The following is an 8,846-nucleotide window of genomic DNA, read 5'->3' as shown; positions in this document are numbered from 1 at the left end:
CTTTGGCAACTACTGTTAAACCGGGTCCTGACAGACCTCCAGCAAATTCGGAGCCACCTTCCTTAGAACTGCAAGTTCCATGATATGCTCTGGAACTCTGTCCAGGCCTTGTAAAAATAGATGCCCCAGGTTGGTTTCTGCCCTACGTGCGTTCCTAGAGCCACTGCAAATGCACGAAAAAGACGTGCACACCCAGGGACAAACCCAGGCTGAAGCCAGCCATTTTCCTAAGTGCTGCCAGCCCGGGAAAGCTCACTTCCTGGCCAGGCAGCGAGGAGGAAGATAGCGCTTAATGCGATCTCCTCCCTGGGGATCCCAAAACGCCTCTGGAACCAAAGGCAACTTACCAGCTAGCCACCAGGAACTATGACAGGACCGAACTGGCCCGAAAATGAGATGGAAAGCCCAGAACCCAGACCCAAGACTCTGGACCTAGGTAAAGGGATTAAAAAAACAATTTATTCTACCCACAGGTTACATTGCTGTTCAATTAATCCCCAAGTCCTGTTCCACCCCTGTTTTCTCACCTAGCCTGTTTTTCTTCTACTATCCCCCATCCAAATCCCTGAACCTTCCTTCTTCATCAGCTCTCTCCCACAAATCTTTAAGTCTTCAAAAGGTTGCCCTTCTTTCGGATCTGACGAAGAAGGGCAACCTTTGAAAGCTAATCAAGAAATGTATTAAGTTATGTCCAATAAAGATCCTCTTTCCAAGAATTTACAAAGCTGTTACTGCTCCTTCATCTTCTCAAACAACCTATCCCCCTATATGCTCCTCTTTCTGCCTGGTCCACTGACTTTAAAGCAAGTGAATGTGCCTTCTGCAGCCAGTACCAACAACGCTTCAGTTCTCCTGCAGCCTTGCAACCACATAGCTTTGCACAGCCAGAGGAGGGACTGAAGAGGCATCAGCACTGGCTGCAGAAGACACTCACTTGCTTGAAATCACTGGCACTGGATGGAAAAAGGAACCACCGGCTCAGAGACACCAGGAACATGGGAATGTTCTTTCCTTTTCAGCCACATGGGTTGGTATGTTATGTTTGGGAAAACATTGCTCTTCACATTCCCCAAACTATGTCCAAGCTACATAGAAACAATGACATGCCGTGATATTTATAACAGCGGATTCAATAAATATGTCAAACAAAAGGAGCTCAGCAGCTTCAACACCATAAAACATTAATACATTTATCAAGAAAACTGAACAAGCCAAATTACTACAGATCGATAAATAGAAAAGTCATGCATGACAGAATACCTGGCCCACAAACTAGAAATATGTAGGCAGAAATTAAAACTGAAACCTCAGGCAACCAGCCTTGTGTGTAGCACAACAGAGAAAGATATGTATTTCCCCCTGTACTGTGCAGGGATGGTGTTGGGAAGTGGGGTGGACAATCAGGGCAATTGCCCTCGACTTTCTGGGCAAAGAGGGACCCAAGATGATGAAGAGACAGTTTGGTAGTGAACTTTGGTGTTCTTTCCCATTCCCAAACTTTTGCCCTGGACCTCAGCCATGCCTAACACATGACATATTTTAATATAACTATAAAATTGTTTCTACTTTTGTTGTCTGGTCACTTTGGTCCCAGTCTCTTGTTTCTGCTTTCCTCAGTCTTCTCTTAATTCTTGCTAGTGTCTCCAGTTCATTGACATTTCGTCTTTTTCCATGTCAATCATCCATCTTCCCTCTCCCTATGTTCAGCATCTCCCTTCTGTGTCACTATCTTTCCCTGTTCAGTATCTTTTTCTCTGTGGCCATATCCCCCACCCCCATATCTAGCCTTACCCCTCTCTATCCCTATCCCCCTTGTTCAACATTGTCCTTGCTACCCTATTCTTCCATGTTCAGTATCTCCCTTCTGTGTCCATAACTCCCATGTGTCCCTCTGTTTCCTTAACATTTCCCCATCCAGCACTGACCCTCTGTGTTCCTGTAACTAGGTTCTGCCCATGTCTAGCATCTCTCATCTCTGTGTCCCTATCTCTGTGTCCAGCTTCTTCCCTCTCTCTGCCTTCCTTGCCCAAGATGGTCCAAGATCTTTGCTACCTCCCCTCCATCCCTAGCCTTCCCCCCATAGTCCAACATCTCCTCTCTTTCCTCACTGATAGTCCTGCATCTGTACTGGACCCACAGTGGAAGATGAGGGGAGAGAAGAAACAGATTTTCTAAAGCAGACCATATTTCAGCGGAGCTGGGTATTCACTGAATCCCTTGAAGGCCCTGACTGCACCCAACAGCAGAGAAATAAAGAAAACACTGGACACAGAGGTTACATTAAAAATGTTTATTCTATTCTCCTTAAAATTAATTTGCTACAAAATTTATGTAAGACAGTGACAGAGTGGGGCTGTTTCTGAGTAGGAGATGACAGCAGAAAAAGGTTTTGGATCTAGAGGATGTGATGGAAGAGGCCGATTTGGATTTAGTGGTGGTCACAGATACATGATTCACAGAGAACCATAACTGGGATATAGTTATACCTGGCTATATCTGTTCAGGACAGACAGGGTAGGACGAAAGGGAGGAGGAGTGGCATTATATGTTAAAGCCATACAATTACAGGACCTACAGGGTAAGGAAGAGGTATCGTGAGTCACTCTGGAAACAGGGAATAGAAAATGTATTTCCACTGGTATGATACAGAGGCCTCCTTCACAGACTGAAGGAATGGACAGAGATTTAATTGAAGTCATTCAAAATATTGCTGTGAAAGGGGGAGTACAACTAATAGGTGGTTCTAATATGCCAAATGTTGATTGGGGTATCCCTATTGCGGAGTCTTCTAGAAGTAGGGAAATCCTGAATTCTCTACAGGGAGAACTATTCCAGCAGTTGGTAATGGAAACTAGGTGCGATGAGGCCATACCGGACTTAGCGTTTACAAATGGGGAGAATGTTTCTGATGTTATAGTGGGTGATCATTTGGCATCCAGTGATCTGTATTTTAATATTAAGATAGGGGTGGAAAGGGTTCATTTAAAAGTGAAAATACTAGACAAAAAAACCCAACATTGTTCAGATAGGGGAATTACCTCATGGAGCTGTTGTTTGGATGGGAACATTTGGAGAAAGTAGGAAAGCAGTGGGCAAAATTGAAAGGAGCTATTACAAGAGCAACTAACCTTTTTCTAAGGAATGTATATAAAAGTAAGAGGAAAAGAAGGCTGTTTTGATTCTCAAAAATAGTAACTGAAAACGTAAGAAAAAAAAAGGTTAGACTTCATAAACTACAAGAGATCGCAGAAAGAGGAAGACAGGTGACAGTATCTGGAAAAGCTAAGAGAAAATGGTAGTCTGGAAAGCAAAGATACAAACGGAAGAAAAAACAAGCCAATATGGTAAAATGGGGAGACAAGACTTTTTGTTTAAGATAAGTTAATGATAGGAGGAAGTGCAAAAGTGGCACTGTGAGGCTCAAAAGTGAAGGGGAGGAATATGTAGAAGCTGATAAAGATAAGGCATAACAATATAATACAAAAAAAATCTTGCTCCAGATACTACTAATATAGGTTTGCTGGCTTATATCATTTAAAAAAGGGGAACCTCAACTGCCTAGGAAGCCTACAAAGATATGACATTCCACTATTGGCTTTTACCACTGGTTCTAAGAGACACAGAATAAAGCCACAATAGAAAACAACTCCATCAAAAGGAGAAAAAACTATTGTAGCTAAAAAATAGAGAAGTCCCTTATCAAATGAAAGCACAAGCAGAACTCTATTCAATTAGTATCAGTTCAATAACTGAAATAATTTTAACATACTGTGCACAGTAAAAGATAAATAGCACTTAACACATCAGAACAGTGATCTAACAATTAAAAATCAAATATACTTCTAGAAGTACTCCAACTGTAGAACAAATCAAGACAAGGGGCCCCCTTATTTTGTTTTCTGCATCAGGAGCAATCCACCAAGGATGCTTTGGTGCATAGGGAGCATGGCTAGTAGAAAAAAGGAGGTGGTGATTTTTGAATAATAACAATATAATAACCAACCATACTGGATCAGACCAATGGCCCATGTAGCCCAGTATCCTGGTTCCAACAGTGGACAATTCAGGTCACAAGTACCTGGCAGAAACCCAAATAGTAGCAACATTCCATGTTACCAATCCCAGGGCAAGCAGTCGCTTCCCCCATGTCCATCTCAATAACATACTATGAACTTTTCCTCCAGGAATTTGTCCAAACCTTTTTTAAACCCAGATGCACCTAACTGCTGTTACCACATCTCACAATAGCGAGCTACAGAGCTTAACTATTTTTTGAGTGAAAAAATATTTCCTCCTATTTATTTTAAAAGTATTTCCATGTAATTTAATTGAGTGTTCCCTGGTCTTTATACTTTTTAAAAGACTGAAAAATCAATTAACTTCTACCCGTTCTATACCACTCAGGATTTTATAGACCTCAATCTAACCCCCCCTCAGCAGTCTATTTTCCAAGCTGACCTGACCTAACCTCTAGACTTTCCTCATATGGGAGCAGTTCCATGCCCTTTATCATTTTGGTCACTCTTCTTTGAACCTTTTCTAATTCCACTATATCTCTGAGATACGGTGACCAGAATTGAACTCAATATTCAAGGTGAGGTTGTATCATGGAGCGATACAGAGGCACTGCTTTTTCGGATGCCGCCATACACTGGCAGATTTCAGCATACTGTCTACAATGACACCTAGATCTTTTTCTTGAGTGCTGACTCCTAAGGTGGACCCTAGCATCAGGTAATTGTGATTTGGATTATTCTTCCCAATGTGCATCACTTTGCATTTTCCACATTAAATTTCATTTGCCATTTGGATGCCCAGTCTTCCAGTTTCCTAAATTCTTCCCAACTTTAATCCAGATAATTTATAAATATGTTAAATAGCACCAGTCCCAGTACAGATCCCTGTGGCACTCCAATATTCACCCTCCTGCTTTGAGAAAAATGTCCATTTAACCTCATCCTCTGTTTTCTGTCCAATAACCAATTCCTAATCTACAGAAGGACATTGCCTCCTATCCCATGACTTTTTTAATTTTCTCAAGAGTCTCTCAAGAGGAACTTTGTCAAAAGTTTTCTGAAAATCCAGATACACTACATCAACCCGCTTACCTTTATCCACATGTTTATTCACACCTTCAAAGAAATGAAGGAAATTTGTGAGGCAAGACTTCCCTTGGCTGAACCCATGCTGACTCTGTACCATTAAACCATGTTTGTCTATGTGTTCTGTACTTTTATACTTTACTAGTAAAAAAGGCCCATTTCTCACACAAATGAAACGGGCGCTAGCAAGGTTATCATGCAATGGCAATTATGTTTTTAAGGGAACCTTTAGGAGAAATGTTCTGTTATGATAAGTAATAATTGGGAAGGGTGTATAATGAGTAATATGATCCAGGGGTATGAGATATGGATTGTTTTATCTGTTTTTTTTTTTTTGTTTTAATCTTTCTTTTTTTGTGTGATTTTTATAGTATTTTTTAAAAGATAAAGAGTACGCAGACTCCATCCATGTCCAGCATTTCTCCTTTCTTCCTTCTCCTCAATCCATGTCCAGCATTTCTCCCCTCCCCTCCATGTGCATCTCCTTCCTGACTTCCCTCCCCTCCATCCATCCATGTCCAGCTACTCTCCATTCTCCCCTGCCCTCTCCTCCATCCACCCATGTCCAGCAAATTTCCTCTCTCCCCTGCCCCCTCCATTCATCCATCCATATTCAGCAGTTCTCATATCCCCCCTGCCCTGCCCTCCATCCATGTCCAGGAACTCTCCATTCTCCCCTGCCCTCTCCTCCATCCATCCATCCATATCCAGCAAATTTGCTCTCTCCCCTGCCCCCATTCATCCATCCATGTCCAGCAATTCTCCTCTCTCCCCTGCCCTCCATCCATCCATCCATGTCCAGCAACTCTCCATTCTCCCCTGCCCACTCCTCCATCCATGTCCAGCAACTCTCCATTCTCTCCCGCCCTCTCCTCCATCCATGTCCAGCAACTCTCCATTCTCCCCCGCCCTCTCCTCCATCCATGTCCAGCAACTCTCCATTCTCCCCTGCCCTCTCCTCCATCCATCCATCCATATCCAGCAAATTTGCTCTCTCTCCCTGCCCCCTCCATCCATCCATGTCCAGCAATTCTCCTCTCTCCCCTGCCCTCCTCTCCTGTCAAGTGATCTCTTCTCTCCCCCTGCCCTCCCCTCCTCTCCAGTGATCTCTTCTCCCCTTCCCTCCTCTCCAATGCCAGCCATCTCTTCTCTCCCCCTGCCCTCCCATCCATGTCAAGTGATTCTCCCTGACAGCCCTCCTCTCCGTTCCTTCCCCCCCCCCCCCCCGCGCGTTTAACCCTTTTACTTTTAGGTGCAGCAACGGCAGTGAAGAGGACAACACAGCTTCTCCTTTCCCTCACAGTGTCCCGCCCTCACGGAAACAGAAAATGCATCATTGCAGAAGGCGGGACACTGTGTGAGGGAAGGGAGGAGCTGGAGGCAAGCCCGCTGTGTTGTCCTCTTCACTGCCGTCGCTGCGTCTGAAAGTAAAAGGGGTAAACACGTGTAAAGGGGGGGGGGGGAGGAACGGAGAGGAAGGCTGTCGACCGGGGAGCTGAGGGTGGGAAGGAGCGGAGGGACCGTCCAAGAGCTGCCTGGCTGCAGCACCAGGCAGCCCTGCGTTTGGGGGGGGGGCAGCAGGGGAAGGTCACGGTTGGGCTGGGGAGGCTTAGCCTTCCCAAGCCTCTTATATGGGGCGCCTATGACTGTCCTCCCATCCCATCCATGTCCATCAATTCTCCTCTGCCCTCCCCTTCCTCCCCTCGATGTCCCACGATTCTCTCCTCCTGACATCATCTCGCCTCCAGCGTTCCCTTCCCCCTCATTGTTCTGCCCTCTGACGTCATTACGTTTTGACGCGAGGGCAGGGCAAAGAGTGGGAATGGCTGTTGTGAACCCAGGCATCCAGACATAGAATGTTGGAGGTGCAAATTATTATATAGGATAGTAGTTCCACTATTTTCCCCGGTACTGAAGTCATGCTTACCAGTATGTAATTTCCCAGATCACAACTCGAGCCCTTTATAAAAATTGGCGTTATATTGGCCACCCTCCAATCTTCAAGTAATGATACAGATCACTAACAACAGATCAGCAATTTCATTACCCTGGGGTGTATGCCATCTGGTCCAGGTGATTCATCACTCTTTAACTTGTCAATTAGGTTCAGTACATCTTCCAGGTTCACCGAGATTTCTTTCAGTTCCTCCGCATCATCACTCTTGAAAACCATTTCCGGTACAGGCAGAATTGCTTAATATTTCTGTTCTGTATTCACAGCTGAAAGCCCAGGAGGAGGACTGCAGAAGACAAACACAAATAGAAATGGAGGTGTGGTAGTCCCTGAACAATTTTCAGAGGACTGTGTTCGTGAGGAGCTAGCTGGACTGGCCACTGTTGGAAGCAGGATACTGGGTTAGATGCACCATTGGTCTGACCCAGTATGGCTATTCTTATGTTCTTAGCTAAACTAAAGGTGGATAATACAGTTGGGCCAGATTGCATATATCTGAGGGTACTGAAGTAATTTAGGGAAGTAATGGTGACTTTCACTCTTTCAATGCTTCTCTAGAGTCTGGAGTGGTCCCAGAAGACTGGGAAGGGCAGATGTGGTCTCTCTCCACAAAAGCGGAAGAAGAGGTTGGGAACTACAAACCACTAAGTCTGATTTATGTGGTAAGTAAATTAATGGAAACACTTTTAAAACAGAGAATAGCAAAGTTTTTGGAATCCAATAGATTACAGGACCTGAGGCAACATGATTTCACTAGAGGCAGGTCTTATCAGACAATCAGATTAATTTCTTTGTCTGGGTGACTAGAGCGTTGGATCGACGGATAGCACTAGATGTGATGTATTTAGATTTTAGCAAAACCTAAGGAAGGACCTAACGAAGCTTGAAGAATGGTCCGGAATTTGGCAGCTAAGATTTAATGCTAAAAATGCAGGGTCATGCATTTGAGCCCCAAAAACCTGAGGGAATGGTAGTTTAGGGGAAGAAGAACTTTTGTGTACGAAAGAGGAGCAGAACTTGGATGTGATCATATATAATGATCTTAAGGTGGCCACACATGTAGAAAAGGTGACGGTGAAAGCTAGAAGGATGCTTGGGTGCATAGGAAGAAGAATGGCTAGTAGGAAAAAGGAAGTGGTAATGTCCCTGTATAAGACTGTGGCGAGACCTATTTAAAATGTTGTGTACAATTCTGAAGACCGCACTTTCCAAAAGCTATAAACAGGATGAAGTCAGTCCAGATGGTGGCTAGTGGTCTTTGTCATAAAATGTATAGGGCCAGACTTAAAGATCTCAGTATATATACTTTGGAAGAAAGGTGGGAGAATCTCAATATATATATACATATATATTGGAAGAGGGGAGATATGACAGAGACATTTAAATACCTACGTGGCAGAAATGCACAGGAGGTGAGTATCTATGAATTAAAAGGAAGCTCTGGAATGAGGGGGCACAGGATGAAGGTGAAAAGGGATAGACTCAGAAGTAATCTGAGGAAATACTTTTTCATGCAAAGGGTGGTGAATTTGTGGAATGGCCTCCTGGTGGAGGTGAAAACTGTACCTGAATTCAAGAAAGCTTTGAACAAGTACATAGGATCTCTAAGGGAGTGAAAAGATGAGTAGATGGCATGGATGGGCAGACTGGACAGGCCATATGGACTTTATGTGCCCTCATTTTTCTCTGTTTCTGGGCAAAAAAAGAGCAAGAGGGACCTGCTTGCTGGGCAGATGGTGGGGAGGGGGGAGAAAAAGGTTATTTATGGGCAGAGGTTGAAGGGAAAGAGA

The sequence above is a fragment of the Microcaecilia unicolor genome, chromosome 2, assembly GCF_901765095.1.
Source record: "Microcaecilia unicolor chromosome 2, aMicUni1.1, whole genome shotgun sequence".
In the NCBI taxonomy this organism is placed as follows: Eukaryota; Metazoa; Chordata; class Amphibia; order Gymnophiona; family Siphonopidae; genus Microcaecilia; species Microcaecilia unicolor.
The sequence above is the reverse complement of the archived record's forward strand: the minus strand, read 5'-3'. Positions refer to the sequence as shown.